Raw genomic sequence first — 12,317 nt, 5'->3', positions numbered from 1 at the left:
TGTTTTTGATGGAGGCCTTATCTTTTAAAAAATATTTATAGATTAAAATGCTGTGGTGCTTTGAGTTGCTCAGATGGAGAAGTGGGGAAGCAATGAGGATTACAGAGATGACATAAAGTCAGCTATGAGTCTACAATTGTTTAAACTGGATTCTGGGTCCATGGGGGTCCATTGTAGTCTTCTTTACATATTTTATATGTTTGAAATTTTTCATGTTTAAAGAATAATGATTACAACCAATTTAAATGCATGTAATTCATTAAAACATAAATTCATAAAGTTTTTTTAAAATAAGAAAAAGAAACAAAACAAAACTCTTTGGACATTATTGGAGATTACTAGAGTGCCTACTCACTACTCTGAAATCTGATGCATTAAAGGAAAATAATTTAGATATTATTTTTACTTTCTGGTGTGAACTGAATTTCAAGGTAACTAAATAGTCTAGTGTATAAAAATCTTCTATACAGAATTCCAGCTAATAATGCAACAAAATTTTAGAATTAGAAAAAAAGACAATCTTGCTTTCATCCTTAGTTAAATACCTGGTTCAACCAATAGTCATAAATGGATGGTAAAACTATTAGGTAAAATTTGATAGGGATCTCTATAATCGAGGGATAAGGCTGTTACCCACCTGTACCCACTGATTTTTTTTTAATTGGAGTATGTTGCTTTACACTGTTGTGTTAATTTCTGCTGTACAGCAAAGTGAATCAGCCATACCTATACATATATCCCCTCTTTTTTGGATTTCCTTCCCATTTAGGTCACCACAGAACACTGAGGTGAGTTCCCTGTGCTATACAGCAACTTCTCATTAGTTATTTATTTTATATATAGTAGTGTACATATGTCAATCCCAATCCCCCAATTCATCCCACACTCCCTTTCCCCCTTGGTATCCATATTTTTGTTCTCTATGTCTGTGTCTCTATTTCTGCTTTGCAAATAAGATAATTTATACCATTTTTCTAGATTCCACATATATGCGTTAATATATGATATTTGTTTTTCTCTTTCTGAAAAACAGAATGTTTTTCTGTATGACAGTTTCTAGGTCCATCCACATCTCTGCAAATGACACGGTTTCATTCCTTTTTTATGGCTGAGAAATATTCCATTGTATATATATACCACATCTTCTTAATCCATTCCTCTGTTGATGGACATTTAGGTTGCTTCCATGTCCTGGTTATTGTAAATAGTGCTGCAATGAACATTGAGGTTCATGTATCTTTTTGAATTATGGTTTTCTCTGGTATATGCCCAAGAGCAGGATTGCTGGGTCATATGGTAGTTCTATTTTTAGCTTTTTAAGGAAATTCCATACTGTTCTCCATAGTGGCTGTATCAACTTATATTCCCACCAACAGTGTTATAGGGTTCCCTTTTCTCCACACCCTCTCCAGCATTTATTGTTTATAAATTTTTTGATGATGGCCTTTCTGACGGGTGTGAGGTGATACTTCATTGTAGTGTCGATTTGTATTTCTCTAATAATTAGTGATGTTGAGCATCTTTTCATGTATTTGTTGACCTTCTGTATGTCTTCTTTGGAGAAATGTCTATTTAGTTCTTCTGCCCATTTTTTGATTGGGTTGTTGTTGTTGTTGTTGATATTGACCTGCATGAGCTGTTTGCATATTTTGGACATTAATCCCTTGTCATTTGCTTCATTTGCAAATATTTTCTCCCATTCTGAGGGTTGTCTTTTTGTCTTGCTTATGGTTTCCTTGCTGTGCAAAAGCTTTATTTATTTTTGTTTTTATTTTAATTACTCTGGGAGGTGGACCCACTGAAACTTAAATCCCAAAGATTATGTGCCTCTGAAGGTAACGCATCATGAATATGAAGTCATACCACCACATTTAAAAAAATTTTTTTTAAAGCAAATTTTAGATGTAACTGCCAGCCTACAAAGTGTACAGTCAAGCGGGACAACTTAAACAATACCATGAGGAAGCAACTTAAAGGACAATTACCTAATTTCTTCAACAATAATTGCATGAAAGAAATTCAAGAAGTATAACAATTAAATACAGGAAGTGGGCATTTTTGGATTCTAATTCAAATAAACCAATTATAAAAAATGATATTTTAGAACATTTGGGAAAATTTGAAAATACACTAAGTGTTAGATAATATTAAAATTATTTTTAAAATGTAAGTGTGATAAAATCATTGGGATAATATATATACATATATTATACTATTATATATTATCTACTATAAATATTTATACTTGTATCTACATCACATATATACATATAGTTGGCTCTCTATATCTCAGAGTACCACATCCACAGATTCAACCAACCACAAGATCAAAAATATATTTTTTTAAGTCCAGAAGTGTCCAAAAAAGCAAATCTTGAATTTGCCACATGCTGGCAACTATTTACATAGCATTTATATCATATTAGGTATTATAAGTAACCTAAAGATGATTTAAAGTATACAGGAGGATGAGTGTAGGTTACATGTAAGTTCTATGCTACTTTATATAAGGGACTTGAGCATCCTGGGATTTTGGTATCCTTTGGGGGTCCTGGAACTAATCCTCAGCATATACCAAGGGACAACTGGATATGGATTTAAAATATACATAATGAAATGTTTAGGATAAATTGGCATGGTGACTTGGATTTATTTTAAAACACTCTAGCAGACAAAAGGTTGGAGGAAATAGATGAACCAAGGAAGGCAAAATGTGAATGGTTTTTGATACCGGGCTTCAGGTACTTGGAGATTCACTGTACTCCTTACTAGTGTGCATGTGTAAAGATTTTCACAATACACATTTTAAATAATATCATCATAGAGATTGGAAAAAATCTATTGCATGCCAATTTCACCCACTTTACTCTCGTTTTTTGTTCACTGTTGTTGGTTAGACAGATCAAGGGAGAACAATCAGCTAGTATGGAGGAATAAGCAAATTCCAGAATATCCACTATCCTATACAGATTCCTTCTGTCATTATTTCCATTTAATATCTATTTGTTCTTCAAACTCTGCCAAGATGTTTAATAATATTTCAGCTGCAACTGTTCCCAGTGTGGAAATGAGCAGGAATGGCTTGAACTGAGGCCATATCTTTCCCACCAGCAACAATCAGATCCCCACCACCCCAGCAGTTCAAACTGAGATCCTTTTATCCAGGTATCAGCGGGTTCTCAGAAGCCATCCTGACAGACTGCTGTACCATGTGAGAACCCAAAATCCCCATCAGTTTTGCAAGTAAAGGTCTTCCTTTCTGAAAGTTTCTCTTTGGATATAATACTTAGGATATTCTTATTTAAATTTCTTTTTAGCAGGTATTTAAAAGAGGTTTTGAGAAGTCCTTTCTGCATCTTTCCTTTGGAGTGTTGACTATTCAATTTTAAATTCATTTTAGAACACCTATATCTATTTGATTTATTTATCCTTTTTGACAAAATGAAGATTTTTGTTATATCTGCTAGAAGTTGTGGTAGTGCAGTGAGTCCTTTCCCCTAGCCTCATTTCATTTTAGTAAGTCAGACAAAACCATAATGTTCCCTTTTCTTCTTAATAATTCAGGTCATATCATTTCAACTGCATTTTTTTTTCTGTTAATCTTCTTCCATCTCTCTAAGTCTATTGATCTATTCTATTTGCTGCCCTTTAAAAGTTTCTCAAAACCATTTTCTCTTCAACTTTAATCAATCTAAAAAGGTATATGTAGGGCAAACAAAATGAAGAAATGCTTATTATTATTACTTTTTTATTTATGTTTGGCTACATTGGGTCTTTGGTGCTGTGCATGGGCTTTCTGTAGTTGCAGCTAGAGGAGGCTACTCTTCGTTGCAGTGCGCAGGCTGATCATTGTGGTGACTTCTCTTATGGACCACGGGCTCTAGGCACGCGGACTTCAGTATTTGTGGCACGCAGGCTCAGTAGTTGTGGCTCACGGGCTCTAGAGTGCAGTCTCAGTAGTTGTGGCACACGGGCTTAGTTGCTCCGCAGCATGTGGGATGTTCCTGGAACAGGGCTCGAACCTGCGTCTCCTGCATTGGCTGGCAAATTCTTAACCACTGTGCCACCAAGGAAGTCCTCATGATTCTTAAATTCTAACTTGAGCTTGAATTTCCATTTTTCCATCTAGCTTTCCAAAAATTTGTTTGTATGAAAATGTTCACATTCTTACTTGCTCCATTCCTTAACATTGCTTATACCAATGATTATCTTAACTGGATCACTAAACTATTGGTCTATTAACGTGTGATTATTTATTTTCTTTATTGGGATTATTACTAGTCCTTATAACAATAATAGTCCTCATTCACTGAGTATGTGTGAGGTGCCACTATTATTATCCACACCGTATAGGTGAATAGACTGAGACTTAGGTTATGTGGCATTAGCTCTCTCACACTCAGCTGGGCAAAGTCCAGACAACGTATGTCTCAACGTTACTTAGAGTAGCTAAAATGTTAGGGGAAATTACATTATACTTATTGACAAGTACCAAGCAGAGAGAGTCAAAAGAGAAGTCCGAAGAATGGGAAAATGAGAGTTAGACTGAAAATGGAAAGAATAAAGGAAAAATCATTCTGAAGAGCACAGAAAATAATATCTTAGTCTGTAACTAAAGCTTTGATCTTTGGTTTTGGGGAAAATTAGGTCATTGACAATGTTTGGACTGAAAAAAAAATTATCAGAAAAAAAGTAACTCTAATATTACTCTCTTATCCTTAGTACTTCTAAATGCCTTACCCAACACTCATCTCCATTCTGTGTCTGGCCCTGTAGAAATAATGTTCATTTTACTGGGTACTTGCTATAGAGTTTGCATTTTGTTTACAATATGGTCTTTAGAGTTTCATTTTGCTTTCCAAAACAACCCTAATCCTCCTCTTCACCCATGTCAACCTGTCTCAGGAACAAAGAGACTTGTTTTTTGGCACTTGGGGAAGTTCCTTGGAGGATGAACATTTCAACTTCCTCAAGAAAACACACTGAGGCCAAAACACAGCACTGAGATGCTTCAGGAAAAAGCAAACTACTTAATATGCAAACACAAACACTTCTCAGATCCAGAAGTTGGAAGTGATGTCTCCTGCCTCGAAGTCACTCTTGAGAAGAACAGTTGCTGGAAAAGAGAAGCAAACATATGGCAAGTGTGACCAGCAGAGATGTAAGTGTTGCCAACCCAAAGTCCAAAATAGACCGCTCCTGTTTCTTCTCATCTCCTAAAATATTTGTGCATATAAATCACCCACAGCTATGTCAGATCACAAGACAGTTGAAGTTACATTTAATTATATTTAGGTACAATCATAATGAACAGGATTTAGAAAGATGTGTTAGCAGGAAATACATTTTATTCACAACCAAATGTTTTGTCAAAGGATGAAGCTCTTAAGAGTGATCAAGCTAAGAAGTAGAAAAATAAGTTTTTAACTAGGGAATAATTTTTATTAAAAGCAAAATATAATGTTTGATGTCAGTAAGTTTGAAGAAAATGCAAAAACTTAATTAAATCTCCTGTCTAACAAAATATCTTACGTACTATTTTTTTAATAATTAATAGAAATGAAGCAGAGGGAAGCAGATTCCAATAAACATAGTACTAAATCAGTGTCAATATTCATATTTCATTCACTACTATGTAGATATAGCATTTAGTACATTCCAGGTACCATAGTAGGAGCTGAAATTTCAATGTGAACAAAAGAGATTTTGTCTCTATTGCTTTAATATATAAGTTGTATTATTATGTGGGTGTGACAAGGCCAACAGATCAGGAGACAAGTGCCATTGTAAAGACAGACTGTTATACTCACATACTCCCAGGAGAAGGAGGCATGGCATGCCGTGCAGGGCTACAGCAAGAAGCATCGGAGTCAGTCAGCAGGCAGAGGAGGTGCGAGGAGAACACAGGCAAAAGCCTTTGTTATAGTTTCCATGAAATAGAATGGGTGAGGCAGGGTAAGTAGGTTTGGGATTGGTTAGTTGGAATAATTTCACAGCTCAGAGATCACAGCTTCTAGCTCTCTGGTGCCTGGCCCTTAGGTGGTGAGGGCAGGGGAATAGTTGCCCTGAGTATGAGAGCCTGATGGAAGAAGTGGCTGAGGAGTTGGCTCTGAATTAGTGGGTTTGCATATCAAAGGTCCATGCATAGGAGTTGTCTACTACCTCGAGTAATTGGCTAACCCTTCGGAGGGACAGTCCCTCCAGTGTTGGCAAGGCACTAGATGTCAAAGCATGACAGTATGAAAAATAAAAAGGCATAGTTAACACATCTATGTGCAAGGATTTTGCTGCATAGTAGAAAGAAGATAAACCAGTAATTGCCACAAAATACAACAGTGGGAATGGTAGGAAATTCCATATGGAATCTATAGAAGGGGGACCTAATCTAGACCAGGAAGCAGAGACTATTTCCTTGAAATAATGTCTAAACCGAATCTTGAGAGTTGTAGGAGACAAAGGTTTGAATGGGGAGTGGGTAGAGGGAAAGGCAGAACTCACAGCATGTGCTATAACCTGGATTCACAAGCTTGTCTGAGAAATTTAGTGACAGAAAGGGGTTTGATACGAATGGCGTACACAGCAAGAGGGGTATTAAGAGAAAGACTATTAGTCAGACACTAGATACCTACTCAACGCCTTCTAGGAATCTGGTCCTCTGCTGTAATTAGAGGTTGACAAAGTGGGCAGTATGCAATTGTGGACAGCCTTGGAATCCAGGTAGAGAGTTCAAATTTTATCCTAGGTGTAGTGGGAATGCATTGAGTGTTTTTTTTTTGTTTGTTTTGGTTTGGTTTTTTTGCAGTACGCGGGCCTCTCACTGCCACGGCCTCTCCCGTTGCGGAGCAGAGGCTCCGGATGCGCAGGCTCAGCGGCCATGGCTCACGGGCCCAGCCGCTCCGCGGCACGTGGGATCATAGCGGACCGGGGCATGAAGCCGTGTCCCCTGCATCGGCAGGCGGACTCTCAGCCACTGCGCCACCAGGGAAGCCCCATTGAGTGGTTTTCAGGATACGCTTGGGGAGGATGGAGAAGGTGGGAAAGCTGCATTGCAAATTAATAATTTAATATTTTCATATAACTGTGATCTATAATAAACTTGGAGTTTCATCGGGGAAGAAGAAAAATTTGAAAGCAAGTAGTGAGGCAATGGTTTACTTTGGAGAAGTTTTGGATTTCTGGATTTCATATACAGGTTCTGTAAACTGTGGACTTATAACGTTTTAAAGTATTTTTCAGGAGAGTTGAAGCTGGGATATAGGACACGATTGTAGTTGCCATTGTCCAAAGAGAAAATGAATTGTTTTACCTGCTTTTTCATCATGTTACTCCTTCTCAGTTCAAGTGAGAAATAGTAAATTAAAAATCATCCCACAGGCTTCTCTGGTGGCGCAGTGGTTGAGAGTCCGCCTGCCGATGCAGGGGACACGGGCTCGTGCCCTGGTCCGGGAGGATCCCATATGCCGCGGAGCGGCTGGGCCCCTGAGCCATGGCCGCTGAGCCTGCGTGTCCGGAGCACCTGTGCTCCGCAACGGAAGAGGCCGCGGCAGTGAGAGGCCCACGTACCGCAAAAAAAAAGAAGAAAAAAAATCCCTCAACGTTGTGAAATTGATCATTGCCTGTTTTGCTGTGATGTTGCTTTTCTCTTTATTTCTTGTAAGAAGGAAGGAATTACATAAAAATCTTGAAAACCGCTAAAGACGAATTTGGGGGGTTGCTTTTGAGGTATCTAAATAAATTTGGAATTATAACAACTTTAGGCTAACAACCATTTGTTGAGGGTCATGAAAATAAGTGTATTACCACATTTGCAACTGTACAGGTAGATACATGATAAAAATGACAATTTTGTATAAAGGTTCATGAGAAGTAAGTAGCCTGCCTAGGGTGAAGAGCTACTAAGTAGGGGTATTTGGAATGCAAACCCAGCTCAGCCTGACACCAAAGCCCAGGCTCTTAACTACCATGTTATAGAGTCACACCTTCTTCCACATTCCCTGGCCCTGCTGTGCTCCTCTGTACCTAACATAGTCCATCATCAAGAAAAAAAAAACAAAAACAAAAACTCACAGCTGGGAAATTTCTAGCACAATTCATAACACAGAGTGAGGGCATTTATTAGGTCACAACACAGCTCCTGACCTCACCAACCTTATAATATTTAATTTAATTGATTCTTTCCAGTGTCAAGCATGACATGTCATTTGAGCCATTGCTCAAACATAATCCAGTTTCCCATATGAGCTTCTGTCCATCCCACATAAATGAATTGGTTCTGTTTACTAGGACTGCTGGGGGAAGCCAAGCAAAGTGAGTCAGTGAAGGCTTCCCAACACAGTAAAGGTTCAAAGTGACACCCTAGGGCTCACCAGATTTCCTCATCACTTTTGGAGGAAAAAGAAAATATATTTTAAAGATATATTTTCAGGCACTCACATGACCCTCGTTCTTCAATTCCAATGACTTTGGTGGGGTGACAAATAGACAAATCATCATAAAAGAAGTTAAAATCTAGGGGAAATAAATAAGCTCTGTTAAAAGATGTCATCTGATATGCCAGAGTGCTAAAACACAAAGGTACCATCAGTAGCCATTTATGTTTTTTATCTTTTCAAAATATACTTTCCTTTTGTTTATTACAGTCACTTCATAAATTATAAGGAAATAAAGTATAAGGAAAAAACAAGGAATAGAAAGAATGAAAGATAGATTAATGATTCCATTTTTGAAAATATTTTATTTATAGAGTTTATTTTAAAAGTTTTATTAGTTCATGTTTGTTCAGAAGAAAAGGTAATTTACCTAAAGTTAAAAGTTGTATAAAATAAGCAGGTATTTATTTAAAGGAGAGCAGGTACTATTCCAAAACACCTCCCCAGCTGCACTGATATGTGGCCTAACATTTTACACTGTGTAATTCTGTAGGTCATAGTCTGGAAAACACCACTTAAAATGCTACTGTAACCCATTAAACCATTAATCAAACCTGTCTTATACACCAAACACTTCAATCCTGTATCCCTCTTGTTTATCTGTGGCTCCATCTGCTGCTGGATGCCCTGCTGTACATGAGCTCCAGCCAATGTCAGGGCTGACCCCACCTCAGTTCCTGCTCAAGCTGCATAACGCCCTATCCTCCTGTTGATGCCAAGGGACAAACATCAACAAACAAGACCCTGTTGACACCTACACAAACTCAATCTAGAAATGATAGGGACTTGATGTCCCATAGGGTAAAATTTTAACCACTGGAAGTTGGGAACAGGAGATTACTTCTTCACCCTCCTACTCCACTAAACTGAGCAGTGACTCTAGAATACAAGATCCAGCAATCAGCCCCATCCTCTGTCCCTCACTCATTCCTTGCCTCACTTTCTTTGTCCCTCATACCTAATCCCTTGGTTTGTGCTCCCTAGTAAAGCAATAGAACATAACACTTGCCTCAGGCTCTGTTTTCCAGGAAATCTAGACTAAGACAGACATTCCCATGTTCAGTTATTTATATCTATTTGGTGTTTTTATGGTTTTATGATTTACCGAAGTACTTTCAGAACAATATTTCATTGAAACTTTCAATATAAGATTTTGGAAAAAAAGGAAATAAGAATACATAACTCATGCCCTTGATAAAGTATAAACCAATTATGCAAAACATATAACTTCAAGCTTTTCAAAGTTATTTGTATCTAATCCTGACAGCTTTCACTTAAGCCTTTCTTTTTTAGGAATTCAGTTGAAGTCTCGCCAGCCTTATGTTTTAAAAGAATTGTTTTCTGCTAATTCTCATCCTTGTTATCTTCACATGTATTCTCTTTCTGTTTCTTTTTATGTATTATTTTCAAGGAGCTTTACATTTACTTGTTTTATACTCACTGCTCTAGACATATTCTTGTCTTAAGAGTACTATATGGTGGTTATGGCCACTGGTATGGGGACAGTCTACCTGGTTTCACAGTTCCAGCTCTGCCAATTACCAGTTTTGTGGCTTTGCACAAGTTGCTTAATTTTCTTGGATTTTTTCTCATCTGTAAAATTAGGATAAAAATAGTACCTACATCATAAGACTATGTAAAGGATCAAATGAGTAAATGAAATTAGAGCAATACCTAGCAAATATTAAACATATAATTAGAGATGTGTTGACTTCTTTCTTTTCTGCTACTATAATTTGAAGAGAGGGAAGAATCACAAGGCTGGAGCCAGAAAAACTTAGATGCAAACTTTGGGTTCCCAACTGAAACCTTGCTTGACCTGAGCAAGTCTTTTAGTCACCTCTGCAAATCTACTTAAAGTCTTGGTCCCTTTGTGAACTTCCATACGTCCACAATTCCTTATCTGAAACCCTTGGGGTTAGGAGGTGTTTAGAAATTAAAGAATTGTTCTTATTTTAGAAATATAAGAAGGCACATGTCCAGTATATTATAATAATATCCCCAGCTGGGGACTGGTACAGCACCTGGTAATCAAACACATGAACATGTCTACTGAAAAACTTTAGAAAATTTATATGAGATGGAATAACTTTTAAAATCTAAAGAAATTTAGTGGAATCAGAGCAGGTTTTACCACTGAACAAGCTTGCCATATGTCTTCAATCTCTTTGTATTTCCTGAATTGCAGAAAATGGCTGTGGAACTGAATTTCCAAGACCTCTAGGACACAAACCCCTCACTGTGACATGCCTGACCTTGAAGGAAATGACTTTTCCTCCTAAGCCCCTTCTTCCCTTCCGATATTTCCTGAGATGCTCATGAGGCAGAATCAGGGCCTTGTATTTGCACATACCACTGCTCCACCAGAAACTTCCCCTTTCTTTACTCAGATCTTTCATCTAATCCATACATAAACTTTGATTGAGTACTTATAGTATACAATATAGAATACTAACTAAGAGAGGAACACAATAGCAAAAGGCACAATTTACTATCTAAGAAACAGAAACATATAAAAGTGTTGAAAGAATTCAAATATTCTATATAGATGGTCTGCTAGAAATAGGTGGGTGTTTTACATGTCTCTGTCTCCCGATTGTATGTTTTGACTAAGCCATTTGAGAAACAGGATGGTCTTATTCATAAATAGGCACTAAATAATTGTCACAAAACTACAGACAGTTCCTTCTTTTAAAATGCTATAAATTCTCAAAGGTTCATTTTATGATGTCTCTAGGGTTCTATGTTTTAACAAATAAAAAATATTACATTTTAAATTACTTGCATTCTCAGTTAGCATGGGAATCTATGTCTCTGGAAGCATGAATCTGAAGTTGGACTTTACTGACATTGGGAAACACTTTAAATCTTTGTACCCTCTAAAAGGAGAGAATGTTCTTATCATATAGACCTACCCATAGTTGAATTGCTCTCTAAGGATATGTTTTCATTATCACATGATATGACATAATTCATTAATGTCCTTAAAGATGAAAACAAAACTCCAGCTAACTCAATCAAAATATCCATCAAATCTACTACTTGGTATCTGTTAGAGGAGATGACCAATTTGTGAGACTATAATATTCAGTCTTCAGCTCCCCACTCAGTTTTCTGTGGTGCTAAAACCTGTTCTTTGGATTTGATTTTTTTTAATCAATAAACATTTACCTCTGTGTGTGGTTCTCACCTCAGAGGTGTCCAAATATTTGCTCCATCATAGTCGCCCTTAATTGTTATTTATTGAGCACATTGCCCTGTCCCTGCGGTGTCCCCACTAGTGCCGGGCATGCTGCACAGCTGGGTAATGTGTCTCTCACTGTGTTCATATCCATCTCCCTGTCCCAATGGTCATACATCACACAACACAAATAATCTTTGAAAGCCCAGGCTGATGTTATTGAAATAGAAAAGTTGTGCATCTTTTTCAATATTAATTTATTTTAGTTTCTTTACCCATCCCTGTGAACCAGTTCAAACCAGTTAATTCGTTAAGCAGATTAAATAGAAATAGGACAGACTCATTTGTAAGAAACAGCTCAATTCCATTTTTCTTTTCATTGAAAAATCAACCCAGGTATTGCAGCATTTCTTTCAAACCTTTCCTTCTGAAACCCCATTTTAAAAAAAAAAAAAGCTAGAATGCATAGACACATATTGCACATTTAACTTGTTTTAGACCTTTAATGTCAAGGTGATGCCTGGAACAAATATTTAGTCAGGCAAATTATAATCTTATCAAAAGAAGGGTTTATAAGAGAAATACTAGCACAAAGCTCTCTGTAATGAGAGCTGGGTGAATAGCACCCAGGTAATCATCTCTGTTCTTTGTGTGGATATTTGACAGCATCCTACTCAGTGACAGTTGCTTTATCCCTGCCTTTAATA

This window comes from Lagenorhynchus albirostris, chromosome 1 (assembly GCF_949774975.1).
Source record: "Lagenorhynchus albirostris chromosome 1, mLagAlb1.1, whole genome shotgun sequence".
Taxonomy (NCBI): domain Eukaryota; kingdom Metazoa; phylum Chordata; class Mammalia; order Artiodactyla; family Delphinidae; genus Lagenorhynchus; species Lagenorhynchus albirostris.
The sequence above is the reverse complement of the archived record's forward strand: the minus strand, read 5'-3'. Positions refer to the sequence as shown.